This window comes from Schistocerca gregaria, chromosome 6, assembly GCF_023897955.1.
Source record: "Schistocerca gregaria isolate iqSchGreg1 chromosome 6, iqSchGreg1.2, whole genome shotgun sequence".
Lineage (NCBI taxonomy): Eukaryota > Metazoa > Arthropoda > Insecta > Orthoptera > Acrididae > Schistocerca > Schistocerca gregaria.
In genome coordinates, this window is record NC_064925.1 from 224,581,142 (window position 1) to 224,602,109 (window position 20,968).

Genomic DNA, 20,968 nt, shown 5'->3' on the forward strand with positions numbered 1-20,968 from the left:
TGGGTAGTCCTTTGTTACCCTTGGTGGCCAATTTATTTATGGAGGACTTCGAGGAGAAGGCCCTGGAGTCTGCTATTTTGAAGCCTACAGTTTTTTGGAGGTACGTTGATGACACCTTCGTAGTGTGGCCCCATGGCGAGGACAAATTGCAGGACTTCTTAAACCATCTGAACTCCATCCATGGACAAATTCATTTTACAATGGAAGTGGAAAAGGAGGGATGTCTTCCATTTTTGGATGTCTTGGTACGGCGCAAAGAAGATGGCACTTTGGGTCATGCAGTATATCGGAAACCGACCCATACGGACTTATATTTACATGCAAATAGCCGTCACCATCCTTCGCAGACGAGTAGTGTTCTAAGAACTTTGGTACACCGAGCACACGTCATTTCTGATGAAAGTAGTTTAAAAGACGAACTTTTACATCTGAAGAGAGTTTTTGAGGACAACGGGTATTCTCCACAACAGATACGTAAGGCACTACAAATAAAACCTAAGGTGTCCGTAAGGAATGCAGAAGATGACGAGGAAACATTTAAATCCATGGCTTTCCTGCCGTATGTGGGAAGCCTTTCATCCAAAATAGGAAGGATCCTCACTAAACATAAAGTAAAAGTGATTTTTCGTCCACCGGCGAAGACGGCTGCACTCCTGGATTCCGTTAAAGGTGACTTACTACTCGGCAAGCCTGGAGTTTACAAGATACCATGTGAATGTGGCCTTTCATATATCGGACAAACGAATCGTACAGTCCAAGAGAGGTGTACGGAACATCGCAGGTACACTCGGCTTTTACAACCCAGTAAATCGGCTGTGGCAGAGCATTGTACTGATTCTGGTCACTCTATGGTAGATGAAAATGTCGAAATTCTGACTTCTGTTTCATCTTTCTGGGACTCCGTAGTAAAAGAGGCCATTGAAATCCGCTTGACGAAGAATTTAATTAATAGAGACAGCGGTTTCACATTAGATAAATCATGGAATCCGGCACTTTCAGTATGGAACTTACAAAGACGTCGCTACAGTTCAGCTCCCAGTAACACATCGACCTCCCAGCATGGATCGAATGCGCAGCCACAGACGTAACTCATGCATATGTTGTACGTCTTTGACGCCGATTAACTTCACTGGCGCCTTGTTTATCTGTGGCCGCATGCGCAGTGGCGCGGTTCGCGAGTTTAAAAGGATGGAGCGAGCGCTGGAGCGTCAGTCGTACGGCACTCTCTGAAGATGGCTGAAAGGTATACAGCCGAAATATTAGAAGAAGCAGAATTCATGCGGCTGCATTCCCGAAACTTAATGGAGCAGTCTTTGCGCCGCGAAAACTTGAAGATTCACAATGTGGGTTATATCAGTCAATTTCTGTCGATGCTATCCCCATTGAAAACATTTCACACCTTTACTACACTTGCATGATCAGGTCGGAAGGAGTGAAGACTGTCTCTTACAAAGGCGTTAAGAGCATTTTATCAGATGTTTTAAAATAGATTTATTTTGGGTTTCTTTTTGTTACATTCCATCCTGGATTTGCCACTGTTTGACATTTGAACAACGATAAATTCATGCGGCATTCGGTGCACATTAAAGTGACTGGCAGTCTTGGTTGTGGAGGTCCACACACAACAATTTTTATCTTAGCTGAGTGGCCAGTCGCCTAGGACGATCATCAGTACATAATGTTAACCCTCGTGCACATCATAAGGAAAGAAACATTTGTAAAACGATATTGCTGAGTATCCAAGAAAAACGGCATTTGGTAGGAAATGTCATATGCTAAGAAGATGCTGTGATGCTGACATGATTAGCTTTTCAGAGCATTCACACAAGGTTGGCGCCGGTGGTGACACCTACAACGTGCTGACATGAGGGAAGTTTCCAACCGATTTCTCATACACAAACAGTAGTTGACTGTCGTTGCCTGGTGAAACGTTGTTGTGATGCCTCGTATAAGGAGGAGAAATGCTTGCCATCACGTTTCCATCTTTGATAAAGTTCTGATTGAAGCCTATCGCGATTGCGGTTTATCGTATCGCGACGTTGCTGCTCGCGTTTGTCGAGATCCAATGACTGTTAGCAGAATATGGAATCGGTGGGTTCAGGAGGGTAATACGGAAAGCCGTGCTGCATCCCAACGGCCTCGTGTCACTAGCAGTCGAGATGAGAGGCAGGCATCCTATCCACATTGCTGTAACGGATCGTGCAGCCACGTCTCGATCCAGATGGGGACGTTTGCAAGACAACAACCATCTGCACGAACAGATGTTTGCAGCAGCATGGACTATCAGTTCTGAGACGGTGGATGCGGTTACCCTTGACGCTGCATCACAGCCAGGAGCGCCTGCAATGGTGTACTCAACGACGAGCGTCGGTGCACGAATGGCAAAACGTCATTTTTTCGGATGAATCCAGGTTCTGTTTACAGCATCATGATGTTCGCATCCGTGTTTGGCGACATCGTGGTGAACGCACATTGGAAGCATGAATTCGTCATCGCCATACTCGCCTATCACCCGACGTGATGTTAGGAGTGCCACTGGTTACACGTCTCGCTCACTTCTTGTTCGCACTGACGGCACTTTGAACTGTGGACGTTACATTTCAGATGTGTTACCACCCGTGGCTGTACCCTTCATCCAATCCCTGTGAAACCCTACATTTCAGCAGGATAATGCACGACCGCATATTTCTGGATACAGAAAATGTTCGATTGCTGCCCCGGCACATTCTCCAGATCTCTCACCAATTGAAAACGTCTGGTCAATGTTGGCGGCGCAACTGGCCCGTCAGAATTCGCCAGTCACTATTCTTGATGAACTGTGGTATCGTGTTGAAGCTGCACGGGCAGCTGTACCTGTACACGTCATCCAAGCTCTGTTTGACTCAATGCGGGGGCGTATCGGTGGTGTTGTTCTGGTCACTGATTTATCTGGATATGTGCACCCTAAATGCGTGAAAATGTAATCACATGTCAGTTCTAGTATAATATATTTGTCCAATGAATACCCGTTTATCATGTGCATTTCTTCTTGGTGTAGAAATTTTAATGAGCAGTAGTGTAATTGATTAACGAAGGAAACAGTGGAAGGTAACAGATAGGTGACAGACAAATAATAGAATAGCTGATATGTTCTAGCAAAAACAGTGAATGAGAGGCAGTCTGTATACAAATATATAGTAACTAGCCATTCGACAATATCTGACTGCGTAGGTGATTCACATAATTCTCTCGGCCAAGCCAAATGTACATGGATAGAAAATAAAATGCGAAGAAAGTTTGCTATTCCTGCCTCTAGTGAGAGTTTTTTTCGCAGTTTTACAAAGGTGAACTACACGACTCGAGACACAAGTTACGATAAAGATCCATGAAACACGTTGCGGCACACGGACAGTGGCAGCACGTCAATAACTGCCGAATTAACATAGATAAAAATGTGAGGCTGATACCTCGCAATGCAAATCGAATATCTGCATCTTAAACACGGCCGGCTTTGCTACGAGCTTTCTGCAGTGAATTACTTAAGCGTAACTATGCCTAGCTGCTTCCACGGTGGTAGAAAAGAACACTTGAAGCACAAAATGGCAGATACTACCGTGAGACTTCTGGTCGCGAAATAAAGTCTACCCAATGTAACGAACTGACACCGAGAGGGCGACTTCCAGTAGTTTTGTAGACTCCGGTCCTCGCACACTGCATGCTCCCCTTGGGAGCAAAAGTTCCCGGCCGCCAACATGAGCGGGGGCGAGACTGCCGACTGTCGCTTAGACTTTCATCCGAGGGGCTGTCTGGTACGCCCACGCTCAACTTGGCGTTACTGGGCTGGCGCCAGCGTCTGGCCGTGGGGGAGGCCCGTGTCCCTCCAAGCAAACGTCGCCTTAGCGTGAATGTCTGGAACAGCGCCATTTTTAGGAACATATGATTTGGACGAATATAATAATTCCAATCCCAAAGAAAGCAGACAGATATGAAAATTACCGAACTATCTGCTGCAAAATACTAACGCGAATTCTTTACAGACGAATGGAAAAGCTGGTAGAAGCCGACCTCGGTGAAGATCAGTTTCGATTCCGCAGAAATGTTGGAACACGTGAGGCAATACTGACCCTACGACTTGTATTAGAAAATAGATTAAGGAAAGGCAAACCTACATTTCTACCATTTGTGGACTTAGAGAAAGATTTTGACTATGTTGACAGGAATACTCTCTCTCAAATTCTAAAGGTGGCAGGGGTAAAATACAGGGAGCGAAATGCTATTTACAATTTGTACAGAAACCAGATGGCAGTATAAGAGTCGAGGGGTATGAAAAGGAAGCAGTGGTGGGGAAGGGAGTGAGACAGGGCTGTAGCCTCTCCCCGATGTTATTCAATCTGTATATTGAGCAAGCAGTACAGGAAACAAAAGAAAAATTCGAAGTAGGTTTTACAGTCCATGGAGAAGAAATAAAATCATTGAGGTTCGCGGATGACATTGTAATTCTGTCAGAGACAGCAAAGGACTTGGAAGAGCAGTTGAACGGAATGGACAGTGTCTTGAAAGGAGGATATAAGATGAACATCAACAAAAGCAAAACGAGGATAATGGAATGTAGTCGAATTAAGTCGGGTTATGCTGAGGGAATTAGATTAGGAAATGAGACACTTAAAGTAGTAAAGGAGTTTTGCTATTTGGGGAGCAAAATAACTGATGATGGTCGAAGTAGAGGGGATATAAAATGTAGACTGGCAATGGCAAGGAAATCGTTTCTGAAGAAGAGAAATTTGTTTATATCGAGTATAGATTTAAGTGTCAGGAAGTCGTTTCTGAAAGTATATGTGTGGAGTGTAGCCATGTATGGAAGTGAAACATGGACGATAACTAGTTTGGACAAGAAGAGAATAGAAGCTTTCGAAATATGGTGTTACAGAACAATGCTGGAGATTAGATGGGTAGAACACATAACTAATGAGGAGGTACTGAAGAGGATTGGGGAGAAGAGGAGTTTGTGGCACAACTTGACAAGAAGAAGGGACCGGTTGGTAGGACATGTTCTGAGGCATCAAGGGATCACAAATTTAGCATTGGAGGGCTGCGTGGAGGGTAAAAATCGTAGAGGGAGACCAAGAGATGGATACCCTAGGGAGATTCAGAAAGATGTAGGTTGCAGTAAGTACTGGGAGATGAAGAAGCCTGCACAGGATAGTGTAGCATGGAGAACTGCATCAAACCAGTCACAGGACTGAAGACAACAACAACACAACAATGGTTTGGATGAATCCAGGCACTGCTCCGTCACCAAGATTTTATAGTTCTGTACTCCGGCAAGCTACCTGTGGTTGGAGATGTCTAGAAAAAAAATATTTTTAAGCATAAGCAAGCGAATTAATTTCATCTTGATTTTAATAACGGGGTGTGCAGCCCTGTGCCTGCTGCCATTGAACTCGTAATGCCATAAGTAACCAAAATCTGTGATTGGAACAGAGTTTTAATTTTACTTTAGTGCCTCTCTGTCTATGCGACAGCAGTGGACCACTATAGAGATTTCGATGCCTGCTCTAAACGTCTCTGGATAGTCTTTGTGCTACAAGATGTATTAAAGTGATAGTACTCTGCGATAGTACACTGGCTCCAAAATTAAAGCAACAAACAATAGTTTGCGTTTATTTTGCCACAAAACAGTGTACACAGTTAATGGTAAAGTAGAAACTATGTACAGAATACAGAACATAAACAACTGCACTATGTATAACGGTAGACCTTGAAAGACGTGCACTTCATTCACCAATCAATGCTTGTATTTCATATTTCTAATCCCCAGCCTTCTGGTATTCGGTAAAATAATAATTCAGGCAATATTAATAATTTATATGGGTTGCCTGATTTATTTGACGATTTTTGCAGCTTGTCTCACACTGATCTGTGAGAGGAGCTTGGCGCTAGAAAATTTCTTTATTTATGGGAAAAGGCAGCAGTCTTCCTAGCAGCCATGATGGCTTCCCGTTTCCCACCCCTTTTCCGGTCGCCAGGGTAGCACGCGGTGTCGTTTGAACATTCAGTGGTGGCCAAAGTTTCTGCTGTTCTCAGTTCCCCAACGAGCCTTACCAACCTTGTAACCGCTACTTTTGCTCGTTTTCAACGTCACGAGGTCGCCTCCCTGTGGGATTCCGGCCCTCTGATTGGCCAGTTCAGGCGCTCGCCCGTTTTTCGCCAGTAGGCGCCAACCGCCTTCCGCGGATGGATGGTGGACAAAGGGCAGTAGGGAAGTTCAGGTGTGACCGTGCTGGAAACCGGAGGTGACGCTTCCAGGAGATGAAGTTCGGTAAGCATGAGGGCCGACACGTCCTGTAGATTCGCGCCCTGCGGCCCAGAGGGAACCTTATAGATTATTGTGAACAGTTTCGCGTCTTGCGGGTTTTATTCCTTTAGTATGGGAGGTTAACTAGATATTCACGCATCTTTCTTAGTCTTTGGCTCATTCATGGTGGTGGTCGTTGCATGCCTGCAACCCCTTCCTTTAGAATATGGGCCCCATTTGGTAATACGGCGATCGTTACTAAAATTCCTTTTCTCCTGCTATCGTGGCTTGTTATGAACGTACGTTAGGGGAGGCTGCTGAACTCGAATCTTTCTTCCCCCACCCCCATTTGGTTGTACTATTGTTCCATTTTCAACTGTTTAATAAATGAGTCTTTTAATCTTGCATCCTCCATTTCATAACGTGAAATCACCCCTGGTGTCACAGAATAATGCAGAACTATAGCGGTTGCTAGAAGGTCGTGCAGGTCTCGCACCAGTAACGACAGGATAAGGATTCAATATCGCGCGCCTGACACGACCATTGCACGCATGGCGCCGATAACAGTAGTAATCATCTTCAATTATCCCCCATTGATAAACTGGGAAGTGCTCAAGGCTCAGTGTGAGTACGTGAGCACTAAATGCACCTGATGCGGTGGAAGTAATGGCCTTTGTTTTACCTTAGACAAAATAACAAAAATCAGAGCCCCTACAGCAAGGAATACTAACCTGAAAATAACTAGCCACCACTTTTAACCCTTTTTCCTACTTAACAGATTTGCACACACATTCTGACAACTGGTTGATGTGCCCAGTGTGGGGTGTGACCACCTCTGGCAGCAATACAGATATGACAACGACGGGGCATGCTGTGAATGATGTCAGCAATCTCAAGTTGAGGCAATAACGCCCGTTTCTCCTGCAGAGATGCTCGAAAGTCTTGGAGAGTGCTCGGTGAAAGCTGACGTGATACATCCCGTCTCACCGTGCATCCCATAAGTGCTCAACGGGATTCAAATTGGGAGAGCCTACAGGCCACGCCATGGGTCCAATATCTTCCGTATCCAAGAAAACATCAACCACCTGTGTTATTGTTATCGTCCAGCAATAAGAAATCTGGACCCACCGCACCTCGGAACAACCGAACATGAGGTCCCAAGATCCCTTCACGATACCTGACAGCTGCTAAACCTTGCCAGTTCAGACGTACAAATTCGTGGTGTTCGTGAGGTTAGCATAATCCCTGTCCACACCACAGCGATCGTCCTCAATATCGGTCTCTTTCCACAGTGTTTGGGTCCATAAATCGAGATCCATGTTCCCTCCAGATGCAAATCCGTCGAGAATCACTCTCCAGACTCTAGTCCTTCTCATCCGTGAAGCTGCCGGGCAGTACTAAGGTGGTACTGTAGTGCCCTTAGGTCCTCTCGTTCTGGTCACAAATTTTCGGCCTTTCCTTGGTCGTCGCAATACAGTTTCGACTTTTAAACTGTCGCCACAACTGACAAACAACAGAACGATTCACATTAAGCTGTCAGGCCACATCAGTTTGAGACCGTCCTGCTTCCATTCTTCCTAGGGCCCTCCACCGCAGAGTGTCTGGTACGTGTCTTCTCTGTGCCGTACTGCATTGTCTGTAACTGTGTACACAGCTAGTGTTGATGAGGGACTATCCAGAAAACAGTACCCAGTTTGATAGGCGCTCTGACTTCATCGTTGGCGTGGTTGTCCACTGGACAGAATGCTGCATTCCTTGCAGAACAGGAACGTAAGGATATCTGTTGACAATTTGTACGATTATATCGTGAATTAGACACAGAACGGGCTTATTACCCCAAAACAAACAGGAATCAGTACTGCGTCAATCATAATTTGTGTAGACTTCTAGCGATTTATTCAATTTGTTGATATACCTCGATGGGGATCGCTGAAAATATGTGCCCCGACCGTGACTCGAACCTGGAATCTCCTGCTTACATGGCAGACGATCTATCCATCTGGGCCATCGGGGACACATATGAATAGCGCGACTGCAGGGCCTTATCCCTTGCACGCTTCCAGTGAGATCCAAATTCCCAACTGTTCACAATCTACATACGCAATGTACCTAATAGATATTTGCCCATCCACTCATTACTCGCGCACACTAAGGTGGCGATTCCCGTAAGAGTTTGGGCAACGTGTGTGCATCCGCACGGACGAAGGTCAGCGGCTGGGTAGCCTTTAACTATAAATATGAACGTAGCAACTGTTCTCGAAAGAACAGATATCATTGATGACCGTGCAGCTTCTCTGGAATAAATGATAATTAACTGAAAGCCTCAGCTGCCGACAGGTTGGGGCACACATTTTCAGCTGTCCCCATCGAGGTATATCAACAACACCTGTCGGCAGATGAGGGTTTCAATTAATTATCATTTATTCTAGAGAAGCTGCACGGCCATCAATGGTATCTGTTCTTTCGAGAACAGATGCTACCTTCATATATATACTTCAAAATAACTTAAAAGTCAAAACTGCAGTTATATAATTATACTAAATAGTAAGTTACAGCCGATGCTGAACAAGATGTCATTAAAAAAATCAGTTCCAAAAGAAAATACAATTGTGTGCAGAACTGTTGTTCGTATCTTAATACTGTATGACGGTTCTATGAGTTCCTGTCAACTATGTGACAACAGACGAACACTTTACCAGTGCACAGTTTCACAGATAAACGTTTTGAGCAGTAAACCACTAGCTGAACATTCTTGATAAATATTCAGATTCGCAGTGTAAGCCTCATTTATTCGTCATTCCCACGCCCGGGTTCCCGGGTTCGATTCCCGGCGGGGTCAGGGATTTTCTCTGCCTCGTGATGGCTGGGTGTTGTGTGATGTCCTTAGGTCCGTTAGGTTTAAGTAGTTCTAAGTTCTAGGTGACTGATGACTATAGATGTTAAGTCCCATAGTGCTCAGAGCCAGCCATATTCGTCATTTCTCGTACGTGAGCTTTTGCGACGGATCCCAAGAAGTAGTGTGTTGCCTTTATATCGACTCTGAGTTGAGCGGTTCTGTCTCATAGCTTAAGGACGCTGCTACAGATCAAATAGCTACCATTATGAGAGACAATCTTTTGCTAAAGCGGCCAACTCCGTTTCGTTTTCGTCAACGAAGCAATACTAAATTCTTCCACTTCACTCAGTGGTGGTGTTCCTATTCGCATGTTAATCTCTGTGCTGTGTTATCCAGATAAAGATAAAGTCGTATTCGACACGGCATTTGGCATCGGAGCCACTTCTTAAAATTTTATTGATACCGACGTTATGGCGAGGTACTATTTCGCGTATGCCAAATGTACTTTATTACAATACAATGCGACATACTATAACCACGAAGTGTTTTTAGAAATACTGTGAAACGTCTCTGTAAAGTCGTTCCATATGACGCTTGTCGAAACCGGTACAATTTATCCATTTTACTAACTGATTTTAGCTCAATTCATGAACTCTTCCAGGGAGACTGAGCAGTCAAATACGGCCTATTTAATATTATATGTGTGTTTTAATGTGGGGCCTCGGTTTTGTTTGTGGTAAACGCTAGGGGCAGACGATGTTGCTTCTCGTTCGAAGGAAAGCACAGGATGACAGGTTTACAATACCTGAACAGAGAGGTTTACCCACCTTAGTCGAAGGCTGTTTTTGTGTGTGAGGTTGGTGACGGAGGGCTACCCCTATGGTAGCCTCCGCTGCACCGGGAACTAGGTAATCTCGAAAGTGAAAGCGGCGCTATTCGGTGAACGCTTGGTGTGTACGGATCGTAGCTCTTAAAGGGGGTTTCAGGTGATAGGAAGCAGGTTGAGTTAGGACTTCGTTATGTTTAAGTGTTGAAATACTTAAGAACTTCAACTTAACTGAAGCGTATGAAGCGAGTATGATTTTTAATCTTATATTTTGTGGACGTTGCTTTTGCCTTTGTGTGTCGATTTTGTGCCACGTGTGTAGTTATCAAAGACCTTTCTGATCCACCACGGCACCGCAATAGGCTTTATTTTAACAGTTTGATTGTTAAATGAGCTATAATTTCTGCAAGAATATCGGTTCTTTCGTGCGCTTTCTACAACGCATCACTACAGTTTGTTTCGGAATGCACCACGTGTTCTAGTTCGGCCGTTTGCAAGCAGCAGACGCAGTTAGTGTGTTAAATAATTATCGCACAGCCTCGTGTATTGGTTAAACCCCAGTCCAGAATAGTGCATGCGTAGATTCGTAATACAAATCTCACTGAGATATTTTTATGGTATTAATGCAAAGGAGATGATAGTATAATTCCCTCCGACCACCGTTTTCTGTGTTCTTCTTGCTGTAGTTAAATTGTGCTCTGTTACATTGTAACGTAATTCGTACTTAAATATTTCTAGTCAGGCACCAGTTATGTGTAGTTAGAATGTGCAACCAAATACTTAGATGCAATAAATAATCTACGTGAAAGATAAATTTTGTGGTGTTGATCTTACCCAATTACTCTGATTTCCAATCCTGAATTAATCAAGTTGCTTCATGCACGAGAAGGAGTGCTATTTATCTGGCTACTTAAAGAAATTGGCATCCTTGTAATTAAAGTAATTAAACAAATAATTTTCCAGCTCAGCTTTTTTTCTAAATGGTTGGGAAGGGCTTGGGCTCGTGCCGACCCTGAATTTCTGAATTTTTATCATTATTTGTGTGAGAGAAGCAGCTACAAATGCGGGATAACGTATATGGCTCGATGAGAAATGTCGTAAAGATAGTAATACGGTACAACTGAAAGTTTCACTACACTGAAAAAAGGAAATTCATGTCATGAAATTTATAAATTGCTTGTAATGAACATATATATATATATATATATATATATATATATATATATATATATATATATATATATATATATATATATACCGTTGGGTGACATGTAAGACTCAGTCCCTAGTGCTGACAATCTTCCCTTCATTGAGTCATCATCATCTGAATGGTTTGATGTGGCCTCTCCTGTGATAATCTCTTCATCTCGGCGCAGCACTTAACACTCAGCATCCTTAGTTGTTTGTTCGAGGCATTCCTGTCTCTGTTTTCCTTTACAGATTTTACCCTCTACAACTCCTTCTAGTAACGTCAAAGTTGATTTCCTCTTCACATACGTCCTATCATACTTTCACTTCTTCTTATCAATGTACTTCACGTGTTTTTCACCTTGCCAATTTTGCGTAAAACTGCCTCATTTCTTACCAGTTCATGTAGTTTTCCACATGAATAATGTGCGACGGTCTGACCACTGACCTTTTTTTTATAGTATCTCCACCCCCAATATGAAATGTTGCTAATGTTCCAGATCTGAGAAAAATTTGAGTAAGCTAAAGGTAAATACGAGTAATACACGATACGTAGAAGAACCAAGACAGAACAATGAGTACTGAAAACGAAGAACGAAGCTGAAGTCCTCTACCATCCATCATCGGCATAATTGCTATTATGAAAACCATAAACAGTTTTCATATACATACCTCAAAGGCACTGCTGATTCAAGATCTTGTACAGCCTCAAATATTCATTTCGGGTTATTGGTGGCTGATCTCAAAATAGTATTTAAGATAATCTATCATTTGTATAACTGAGTGTACTGACGCCTTCTCTGACCTCAGATGTTATTAACTTAAACGTTATCTAACTCACGGACCCAGTCTGCTACACAAGAGCGCACGGCAGCCAAATTTTTCTCCAAGTATATGTAATGTATTCGCAGTTGCGAATACGAGCAACCTTTAGTTGTGTAAGGGAATGACAATAGAGACAATCGATGGGAACATGCACGTCAGAAAAATGCATCGTCCTTAACAACACAGGCACTGCAATATCGTGTTTCTCTAAGTATTGTATTCGGAGTGAGGTTCCACGTAACTCCGAACGTAGATACATCCACGGCTGGACAAAGGAAAATTCTCACGTTACTTCGGTTCACAGCTGTCAAGTGTGTGTTGTGGACTGCGTCAGAGTTGCCATTGTATCTGACCTCATTATGGTTTCGGACCATCACTGTTTAACGGAGATAGCTGTCCAATATGTCTCAAAATGCTCACCCAGGATTGTTATTACCCCGTGCATTATATGCGATAGTTTTGTGCGTACCGCCCATGTTAGCCAGGCTCTGTGTACCCTTTTGTCGCCCATTCATTCGCTTTGTATTGCAGTGCGGTTTGTGTAGGTGATGGGCAGCGTTTGAATTATTGCTGTGGAGTCTATCAAATATAGGCTCGATAGCATTAAAGACACGAAAGTGGATATAATACCGTCAGATTACGAGGGAGAGAAAAAATAACGCAAAATGTCTGTTACGTTGGTCATCTCTGGTGGATGAAGAAAAACTCCGCGCTTAGCGGTCGCCATGGCACACCTCATTCCAAATCAAGGCAAAATCTGGTCCCGCCTATGGGTTTTAAAAAAACGAGGCTCTGGCAACGCTGTAATTGCACGCACCATGGACAAGAAGTGGTAGCCTGAACTCTGTGTCAGCTTCAGGCTGGGTGGAGACAAAGTGGCCAGGGGTCGAAACCCAAGGCTTGGCTACGACGCCTCTCCCAACCCTGTCACTGTGCTGGTTCCTCCCATGGACATGGTACTAGGTCTCTTTTTATTTCAGCTTCATTATTTTTATCAGTTTTTACATTTGTAATTTTTTTATTTTTTATGAAAAGAAAATTTTAAAGACAAATTGCACAATTCTGGGAATCATAAATATTTCTTTTTCTCTACTTTGAACATAATGAGATATGGCTCCAGAACTAGGGGAAAAAACAAACATACAAAGCTACTCACTACCTTCACGCTCAAGGACAGAGTGCAGCATATTTGCAAATAAAACACGATAATGTGGAAGCCTCTGCCACTTCCAATAAGCGTTCACCATGTATTGGCCAAAAACAGGGGGGTTGGGATCGTTGTCACACCCGACTACATAGCGGGCGTAGTCTCCGAGGAGCCATACGATCGAATGTCAGTCTTCGTCTGAGGGAAAACAGAAAAGTCGGGAAACAGGATAAGTTCAACGGAGAAAGCATCTTCAGCTGACCGAGTAGAAGAAGATCAGTTGTCGGTGAATCCAGTGTCAGTGTCCTCGTCTAAAAGAGACAAACCTGTGTGATAATGTATCAGGTTGATGACCTGTGTCGCACAGACCAGTCGGACTTAGATCAATGAGATCGCAGCGTTCATTGGTTGGGATCAGATTCTGAATAACCTTATACCAAGATGAGGTGACGATTATCGGGAGGTTGGGAAGACCAACGTGAAACGACACTTTTTCCAGGATACCAAGGGCGAAGCCAGTTCAGCTGCGGAGAGGGATGATTGTACTCTCCAACGAGAAAGCAAAGACCTGGTGGTAATGTGTGTTCTTGATAAAATATCGGCTCTCAGAAAACGTATTATAAATTAAAATTCACGTATGTGCCGCAATTTAGAGTTGATCCCGCGAACATCGGCAGGGGGAATCAGACTTGCTGGTCGAAGATATGTAAATAAATGAGATGTGACGGAATAAGTTTCTCGAGTACATGTTAATACGGTACGCCCCATAAACAATACTGAAGCCTTCACTCTGACATTGTCCCAATCACTAAGGGGACGGAGCCCTGAAACCACTTCATATCGGAGTCGAAAAATGACTTCTCTATAGGAAATGACCGGACAGTTGCATCAATTTGCGCGCCATCATCGCGGGCAGCGGAATATTTCTGCAACGTAATACACTTTGCTGTAGGAATCTAAGATCCGCACCTTATGAAAAAGAGTAAGTAAACGGCGCTCGTTGTCACGAATTGTTCCTTGAATTCGATTCGTCACCTCCCGCCAATTTAGTGCAGCCATATTCAATGTGCAGTGATCCATGGTAACCCCAAATGATTTGCGGCTAGCAACAACCTCTCCCCACGGAATGGTAGAGTGTTGAAAATTTTGCAGTGGTAATAGAATACATTTAATGCGGACCCCAGAGAGAGATTAAAAGGAATCCAGTATATCCATGATCAACGAGTGGAGCCCAGAGAGAGAACGAAAGGAACCAATATATCCTTGAGCAAAGATATGACGTCGCAGTATCATAAGATCACCCGCCTAGGCTCGTACCCAGAAGGTTTCTCCTAATATCTTCCAGCTACATAACTGATCAGCAGTATCGCGAAGCAGAGATTCTAAGGACAAGACAAAACGCGACATGGATAGGGGGCGCTCCTGCTGTGAGCCCCGTCGGATGGTGATCCGGGGAGTTCCCTGGAGCACGTGCATCAACAAACCGTGGGCGACCCAGTCAGATACATTATTAAAATCAATAAAAGCAGGACACCGGAGACAGAAGTCGCTGCAGCCATACAGCTTTGATGAAGTGCAAGAATTTTCTCTAGCATATCGCCAAAAGCTATAACCGCTCCGGGGAAGTTTTGTAATCGAAATTAAGTAACATCTTGTTTAGGTGCTGGTGAACAGCATGGACGAATTTTACAACATGCATAACGCTGTGCTATCTGTGATAATGTTATTTATGCTGCTACCGGTTTCGGTCTTAAACCATCTTCGAAGCAGAAAAATTATCTTAGATATGTCACATGTCATACAAGCTTTCATTTGTGTTACGACTGAAAACCATAGATGATAATTGTTGCAAGATTCGGAATGGGCCGTCGTATTGTAATATTTTTACAATTTTTCATTTTCATTTGCAACTATAATTTTCAGTAGTAATGTATGTTAAAGCATAAATGTCGTATGATAAATCTGGCATATTTCTTCTGCCACTGAAGATGGTTTAAGGCCGAACCGGTATCAGAATAAATAACATTATCACAGACTCACAGACGGCAGGAAATTAAGTAGCATGATCGGGCGGAATTTTATTAATGTCTGGACGTCCGGTTGCTTCGGAATTAGAAAGATTTTACCGGCCTTAAAGGAGTCAGTAATCATCCCGCCCCCGCACCCTCCCCCGGGTCACCTCATTTACCAGTGACGTAATGGTATCACGTACCTTAAGAACACTGTCGAGTCTTGGCGATTTTTGTGATGGTGACTCAACAATAAGGCGATATATATATCATCGTCCCAAGTAGAGTCACTTAGAAATTCGCCATATAACGCGGGAGTACCCACCCAATCCAGAAGACAAATGCATCAGGGATAATCTTGTCAGTAGCAGGGGTATCGTAAAGGTCGGTAAAGTAATTATAGATTGCTTTGCAAATGTCACGTTGGGACGCCAGTTCGTGACCATCGGTGTGAGTCGGGACGTGGTACATGCTCGTTTTCGACGCGCCCGCAACAAAATTAAATCATTTGAGGAAGTCTTTCACCCTGTAGGAAGGAGCGGGATTTTGATCACACCCTGTGTCTTTCCATTTGTTCCCTCGTCGACTAAAGAGACTGTGCCTTAACATGGCGGATATCCATAATCCATAAGGGAGCTTGTCTAGCGCCGTCACAATTGTCGCAAGACGGAACAATAAAATTCCTGGGTCCGACAGAGATCCCACGTCCTCTCAGCTCGGTAACGCATTAACGCTTCCTGGAACAAAGTTTGGCATGCCATGACTACCAACACATAAGAGTGGATAATGGCCCTGCAGTCGCAAACTAAGGGCCGAAACCTCGCTAACGACAATCTCGAGGGAAGGATCCTTTAAGAAGTTCAACACCAAGGGGAAGCGATCCAGTTTTATTGGTTGCGGCACATGATTTGAAGTTGGAGCTTCGGCACAGTGATCAGTGAAACAAGTGGGTATCACGTCTATCGTTAACAGCTGTCCACATAAAGAATCAGAAAGATAAAAGTGATCGAGTATGCTGCGAAAAAGCGCGTACCCGGCGAGAGTGGGATAATGACAGACCCACACATCGCATTTTTGCGAACAGCGCACCAAGTATTATAGTTCCTTACTGATATTAAAATTGGGTGTCTGATCCACAGGACGCAAAATACAATTATAATGCCTAACAGATGTTTCTGAGGAGTTTTACGAAGTAGATAAACAATATCCTGTTTATAAAAACGATCCCGATCTGTGGAACGCCGGCCAGAGCGGTTCTAGGCGCTTCAGTCTGGAACCGGGCGACCGCTATGGACGCAAGTTCGAATCCTTCCTTGGGCATGGATGTGAGTGATGTCCTTAGGTTGGTTAGGTTTAAGTAGTTCTAAGGTCTAGGGGATTGATGACCTGGGAAGTTGAGTCCCATAGTGCTCACGGCCATTTGAACCATTTTTGATCTGTGGAAGGGCCTAAAGAAGAATTAAAATAACGTCACAAAATGTGCAGCCTATTCCTCGGTAATTATCAAAGACTTCGACATTAGCCAGTGGTTTCCCTCTTCGTAAAATAATGAAGTAGCAGTAGATAGTTCAGAAGTCACATTAAAGAAAGTAGAAAAGCCGGGAATAGAAAAACGGTCAAATAACACCTCTTGGAAAAATATCACGTCTGCACCCGAATCTTAAATAAATTTTTGCAGCACCGCAAGTCTAAGCTCGGAGCTAATACTGTTCACATTTAGGGTAGCAAAGGTATAGGCCTGCATCTATTTATTACAAGACTACGCAGTTGATTACTTGCAAATGATCTTTAACAGTCCATGGCACCGTCAACAGATGAATCCGAATGCAAAGAGGTGGATCCCTCTCTGCTACTCTCTTTCTGTTCCCCCCTCCCCCTTTTTCTCGCTATGGCGCGCGCTCACGTTGAAAACGTTGTTTGTTGCGGCTATGTGGGGGCGACCGACGCTAGGGGCAACGTGTGATGGTGGACAGGGGGGGGGGGCGTTGGAGACGGAAATTCAGTATCAGGTTGTAACCCACGAACATATAAAAAATTTATTTAATTCACGTTCAGTGTAACCTACCAACAGATAAGTTCCGTAACCTACCAATAATAAAAATGTGACTAATCTCTCAATAAAATTGTAACTCACTTATAACCTTTCAATAACTGACTGTGAATTTAAACTGGTAAATTTGGACGCCAGCAGTGCTGCGTCATGGCCCTGAAAATCATTCTGAATAAATTGAAATTAAGGTCGCCGGATAACTCATATATATCTGCTCCTATAAGAAATTTTTCTGGCACAGCCCATTGTAATGCTGACCGATAGATTTGCCATGTATAAAAAGAAACAACTGATTTCTCTTTACAATAATCAGGATGACCATGAATTGGAGAAATTAGTAAAATCTTTAAATTGAATTGAATGATTGTCAAAACTTAATTTGCATGCGAATGATTATTATTAAGATATTTCTTTTTAAAACCATTTACATGGGACTTGAAATAACAATATTACATATGCGTGAGGCTGCTTTTACCTTATACTACAACACGATACACCAGAGTGCTAGCTACAACTTACTCCTACTGCTACACAATTCCTATTGCTGACAACAATGCTCTCTGGTCAGATTCTCTTATAGCTTACATGTCGCAGGCAGCGCGTGAGCAATCGATCGAAATTACATCTGCTCGAGTGCGCTAACAACAAATTCCTTAACCATGAACCTCTTACAAGGTACTACACCTCACTCTTCCACAAGTCGACGGTGCGGCTCCTGAAAACTAAAACTGACGGTACGTCTTGAAACGCAACAGCCCAATAAGACCCACTTAAAACGAAAATTTTCCAGTCTAATTCAGGATCGCACATGTAAACAAAATATTTAACCCGACTAGAAAAAATTATAACAGAAAAAAATAACTGTTTAATCTCATTCACTTCAAAGTGCAGAAGCTCTGTAAATGAAGGGAACAATTCCCAACAAGGGAGCCTCTAGTATTTAACAAAAATGTAAATGCATTATTGTAATTTTTATTCGAGGACGTGTACTAATATTGTAGTGTACTATCTGTTCTTGAGTAAATATACAATCATAAATGTATTTTCAATTTTTCGAGTTCAATTTTAATTGTTAATTAATCAAAAAATGATTCTAAACAATGCTGAGGATTTTTCGGGATTTTTAAGAATGTATAAATAGTTAATCCATGTGGGCAAAGGGAGTCAATACTTTGTGTGATGTTGGACAGAAAGCATGTAGGTTGTTGACCATGATTTACTTCATTATTGTAAGTATGTTACAACTTGTTTCAGATTTGTCAAGATGCTTTTAATTAATCTGAGATTATAATAAATGTTCACTGGAAACAATATATAGTATTAATATTTAAAAATAACTTTATAGTTAATTGTTTCCAGGACTTCTTCTGCGACAGATCGCCAGCTACGGTAAGTAACATGACGCATAAGAACGTTATAGTCTTTTACCGTCATCTCATATTCCACTGGCACACTTGTGGCGATCTGGTTCTGATCGGCAACGGGCTGTGGTATGATTTTCCCACAGGGGCGCAGAAGAAGGGCAGGAATACGTTACAGACGCAGTGACGCCTGGCAAGTCTACAGATATACCTAGTACGGTGCTCCGGCATAGGTCTATCCTCAGGTGATTCCTTAGAGGCGGTCTCGGTCACGGGAGTTACATCAGAGGGGGTACTGGTCGCTTTCGAATCACCGACATGTTATCATCCGGTCTGAATTCTGGAAGGGGAGAGACCACCTCCAAAGGGATCTTTGCATTAGAAAGGAGAAGGGAGGAGGAATCGATTGACTCCTTACCATCTTGCCTGTGTCTACGTTTGTTTTGAAGTGGAGATGGTTGCGGCGCCTTAGCTACAGTGGCGGAAATGCACTAAGACCTCACTCAAGGGATCGCGTTGTCCCTCAGTAACGTGGTTAGGCACAATGTCTGTCACTTGGAAAACCAGGCCTAATGAAGTTAGCCTTTTACGTTGTGCATAAGTGGATTTTAGGACCTGAACCGAGTCGGGGAATTTGTACGGACTAGTCCATACTCATTACATATGAAACAGATCCCTTCTTATTTGTACCCGGTATCCACACACGTAAAAATGAGGGGGGATATTCTGTTTGACCACCATGTTCGTGGATCGAACTTTGCTATGAACTTGTAAAAGGTGTTGAGCGCACGAGCGTTCCCGCCGTATATTCCGTATCTCCCAAAACGAAAGGAGGACCGTTTTGAGGAAACTCTCATCAACTTCTGGCAGAATGTTAAACATCCTAACATTCGTATATTCTACCTCTGCGTTTTCCAGGATAACTGTAATACTAGAACCATCGCAGTAAATGAAAGGGACTTCCTGTCCCTGATGCAAAGGAGCCTGTCAACCTGAAGCTGGTATATAAACGTGACATAAAACACATATGATTCATAATCTGTTCTTAAATGACTTTGATTGTATCTACAAGCCAATGACGAATTTCTAAATGAACTTGGTTCCACATGCCGCATCCACTTGTCACAACCAGAACTAATGGTACCTGCACGTCGAACGTTCCTGCGAACCACGGACGACATCACGGCACAAGACAATGCCACATCACAACTGAATCACAAACAGAACATGCCGACAGACAAAAAAAAAAAAAAGAGACGCTTGCAACTACTTACATGACACTGAGGACAAGAAAGGAAGCTCTCGCGGCTCTACTATAGAGGAGGGTACAGGCAGCAGCTTCTCGACCGGCGTGTGAAATTGGAATTCTGGATGATTCGAACCGTAGCTCTGTGGTGCAAGTGGGTATGATGTTCCAGCAGTCTTCTCAGTGAGCTGTGATGGCTGGTACGACAGTGCGCGGTGGTACACGTTCGTCTGTACATTCTGATGTGCTGCACAATGTGACGTTGTTGCCAGTTTCTCATTTCCATATATGGGCTTTCAATGTGCACTACATCTGATGCTGCTAAATAAACTATTGTTTAGTTTGGTTGGGGATCTGCATGCCAACCTACAATGCTTACTTTTTCCTTGGCCCTGCTTATACGTACACTCCTGGAAATTGAAATAAGAACACCATGAATTCATTGTCCCAGGAAGGGGAAACTTTGACACATTCCTGGGGTCAGATACATCACATGATCACACTGACAGAACCACAGGCACATAGACACAGGCAACAGAGCATGCACAATGTCGGCACAAGTACAGTGTATATCCACCTTTCGCAGCAATGCAGGCTGCTATTCTCCCATGGAGACCATCGTAGAGATGCTGGATGTAGTCCTGTGGAACGGCTTGCCATGCCATTTCCACCTGGCGCCTCAGTTGGACCAGCGTTGGTGCTGGACGTGCAGACCGCGTGAGACGACGCTTCACCCAGTCCCAAACATGCTCAATGGGGGACAGATCGGGAGATCTTGCTGGCCAGGGTAGTTGACTTACACCTTCTAGAGCACGTTGGGTGGCATGGGATACATGGGGACGTGCATTGTCCTGTTGGAACAGCAAGTTCCCTTGCCGGTCTAGGAATGGTACAACGATGGGTTCGATGACGGTTTGGACGTACCGTGCACTATTCAGTGTCCCCTCGACGATCACCAGAAGTGTACGGCCAGTGTAGGAGATCGCTCCCCACACCATGATGCCGGGTGTTGGCCCTGTGTGCCTCAGTCGTTTGCAGTCCTGATTGTGGCGCTCACCTGCACGGCGCCAAACACGCATACGACCATCATTGGCACAAAGGCAGAAGCGACTCTCATCGCTGAAGACGACACGTCTCCATTCGTCCCTCCATTCACGCCTGTCGCGACACCACTGGAGGCGGGCTGCACGATGTTGGGGCGTGAGC